Here is a 3418-nt window from a genome sequence, read left to right as displayed (position 1 = left end):
TTTGATCTTCAAGTGGAATTATGCAGATGGGACCCGTAGCTGAGAAAAAAATGTGATAATTTTTTTACCAACGTTTCTCGACTGCCTCACTTTAGTTGGCCGGTTCTCATTTTCAAACACCCATTCACAAGATTGCTGTTTTTTTCGGGTTCAAAACAATAAATCCACGTTTCATGTCATAAACAGCATTAGAATGTCCGTGGTCGTACTTCATTAGCATCTGCGAGCACCATTCCACGCGAGCTTCTGCTCCGCTGTCAGTTCATGAGGGATCCAACGACAACAAAGTTTCCAAACTTTCAATTCTTCCTGTAAAATTTTCTGAATTTGGCTCATACCAATCCCCAATAGTCCGCGAATTGTGTCATAGATCATCCGCGGGTTTTCTTCAATTAGCCGTTTAACAGTAGCCACATTATTTTCGTTGACGGCAGTTGAAGAACGCCCTTCACAAAATTCGTTATGTAAAGAAACCCGACTTCTCTCAAATTCAGCAAAACCATCGCCTCACGGTACTCAAGCAAGGTGCTTCTCTAACAAAAGCATTTTGAAGATGAGCGGCACAGTCTTGCGGAGAGAAATAACTTTTAAAATCATAAAAAATCATTGCCGTAAAATCTTTACGACTTAATTCCATTTTCATATCGGTATATTTTTTCAAATAAGTATGGCGAAGCAACCTTACCTATGCTAGATAGCTAAGAATATCGTTATACAATTCTATATCTGCTATCTTCCTTCTCATACCTAATAAGATAAGTTACCGGACACACTGATGTATGTGATTTGTATCTTGTTTGTTAAAGGCTTGTTTAAATTGAAGTTATCTTTGAGAACCTTTTTCAGTTCATATAAACGCGATTTTCATGAGGATTCCAGACTCACAACTCGTGCTCGAGTACACTATGTCCGAAAGAACAACACAGTTTATAGCGCCTATAGTTAGACAGATCCAGGCTGAAACTTTTTTATGCCAACAAGGTATGAGACGAGCAGGACATGAATGTCCTGCTGATGGTAATTCATACGCCCTACTCATTACAATACAGTGTCGGTCAGGATTCTTGGAAAACCTATAAAAACCCACTCGTTAACTTGAGACATAAAATATTAAGTCTCATTTTCCCAGTAATTTCACTAACTACGGCGCCCTTCAGACCGAAACACAATAATGCTAATACATTACTGCTTCACGGCAGAAAAAGGCGCAATCGCAATCGGTATCCTGTGCAAAGAAGCCTCCCACTGGTAAAACCTCCCATTTTAATTTGCTATTGCAATATGAGGTAAAACCCATAGAGACGCAATTTAAATACGTTATTGAATTAACTATTATAGTGTTTTGTTACTGCGTAGTGTTGGAGAGGTTCAATTAATGGTAATAAGATCAGAGGTTGGGCAAGACGCCGCCGGACTCGAGTTTGCGTTGCGATATCTCACGCATGGCCACTATATAACGGTCATACGTCGCACAGACAAACATCACTCTATTGGTTTCTTTCAAACTCATCAAACAAACAAACAACATGAAGACATCCGTAAGTTTTATTCATTTAACTGGCAAAAATATATCATGTCGGACAGCTTTGAGCCCGGCCCTGTCTCCTCCTGGCGGAACTTGAAGTCTTGTACCTACGGTGTTGCTGTTGACTAGGAGATATCCAGTAAACAGAACACCTATTAGTTTCCATGATTACTTTCCATGTTCCTGTTTCATTAGTGACGTGCAAGATATGGCACACAGTGGAATATATAAGAGGACAGGGGTTAGTACGCCAACGTGTTTTACAATCAATGTGCGTTCTGTTATACGGAATATTTAAATCAGTTTTTAAAAGAAATTTATTTAGAACTAGAAATAAATAGAATTGAAATGTATGGGTGGCTCAGGATTTGAAAGGAGACTGACTGCTTTAACATATTAGTTAGGTAACGCCTTGGTCTTAAAGTGCTGACGCTAATGTCATGTTTGCATTAAAGCATACATATGTACATATATACAAGTTCGCATGCGAGTCCGCTAAGTTGCTGGTAAGTAAGCTGAAGCTCCTGATCATAAATGTTGCTCTGTCTTGCAGGTTTTTGCAGTCCTAGTAGCGGTGGTAGCTGTGGTCAGCGCGGCTCCGGAAGGCAAGCGTGAGAAGCGCGGCTACCTCCACGGTGGTCTGGACCTCCACTCCCACGACTTCGGCTATGGCCACGGCCACTCACTAGACCTGGGCTATGGCCACGGCCACTCACTGGGCTTGTCGCACGGCCACTACGACCTGCTCGACGCACCCGTTCTGCACGCTGCGCCCGCTGCCAAGATCGTATCAGTGCACAAAGTTGTGGAAGTCCCCAAGGTAAGCGAATTATGGTACTACGATGTATGAATTGTGTCATATATCTCTACATCTTAATACAACCTCCAAAATAAACGTGTTATGAGAGATCGCATTTTAAATACGCAATAACTATTACGTTTATAACTAATTTGTGCAACATTTGTAACAACTTAACTGTTCAACATAAGGACAGAAACGCTTGATTACCTCATAACATAATATCTTTGTAATTTCTAAATATGGTAATTTTAGTTATCTTAAGGACAGAGCAACTAATAACTTACTTTTGTTTCATTCCTCAGATCGTCGAAGTGAAGAAAATTGTTTCCGTCCCCAAGTTGGTGTCAGTTCCCAGAGTTGTGAAGGTGTCAAAAATCGTGGAGGATCCCCACTTCTACTCCCCGTCTTACTCCTCAGGATGGTGGTGATTATTAGTCCCCGCTACCAATAGTTAAATATCCTTAATTCATATTCCATCTTCATTCACGGCGTATAACTTACCCAGCAAGTCTGTTAACGACTGTAGCTCATCAGACATCCGACTCATAGACAACAGATCTCTCATACCCAACTATTGATTTACCATTACGCTGTCACAGCCGAAGTGTGAACATTACCGGGTAATACGCGCTGCATAGTCATACTCCTAGCATATCTTTAGCATAGTCGAAGTCGGGAGGCTCTCTACTACCAAAACTATCTCTTAAGAATAATATACGATATTTTATGAACTAAACTTTTTTATTTACTTTTGTTTATCATAGTATTTACGGATAAGAGGGGAGTGTTGTTAACCGGTGGGAGGTTCCTTTGCATAAGATGCCGGCTAGATTATGGGTACCACAAGGGCGCCTACTTCTGCCGTGAAGCAGTAATGTGTAAACATTTCTGTATTTTGGTCTGAACGGCGCTGTATCAAGTGAAACTAATGGTCAAATTAGACTTAAAATCTTGTGTCTTAAAGTGACAAGCGCAATAGTGGTGCGCTCAGAATTTTTGGGTTTTTCAAGAATCCTGAGCGGCACTGCATTGTAATGGGCATGGCGTATCAATTCAATCCATTAGCTGAAGCTCGCCTCGTCCCTTATTTT

General features: G+C 40.8%; 1 long non-coding RNA gene across 1 annotated transcript; it reads left to right on the top strand.

Annotated features, from left to right (window-relative positions):
• The first annotated feature begins 1434 nt into the window (after positions 1–1434).
• LOC126964599 (uncharacterized) lies at positions 1435–3063 on the top strand. The gene is made up of 3 exons (XR_007729391.1): positions 1435–1538; positions 2079–2345; positions 2630–3063. It is a non-coding gene; the product is annotated as an uncharacterized LOC126964599 (long non-coding RNA).
• The last annotated feature ends 355 nt before the right edge of the window (positions 3064–3418 follow it).

This window comes from Leptidea sinapis, chromosome 5 (genome assembly GCF_905404315.1).
Source record: "Leptidea sinapis chromosome 5, ilLepSina1.1, whole genome shotgun sequence".
Lineage (NCBI taxonomy): Eukaryota > Metazoa > Arthropoda > Insecta > Lepidoptera > Pieridae > Leptidea > Leptidea sinapis.
This window is presented reverse-complemented; position numbering and strand designations above follow the sequence as displayed.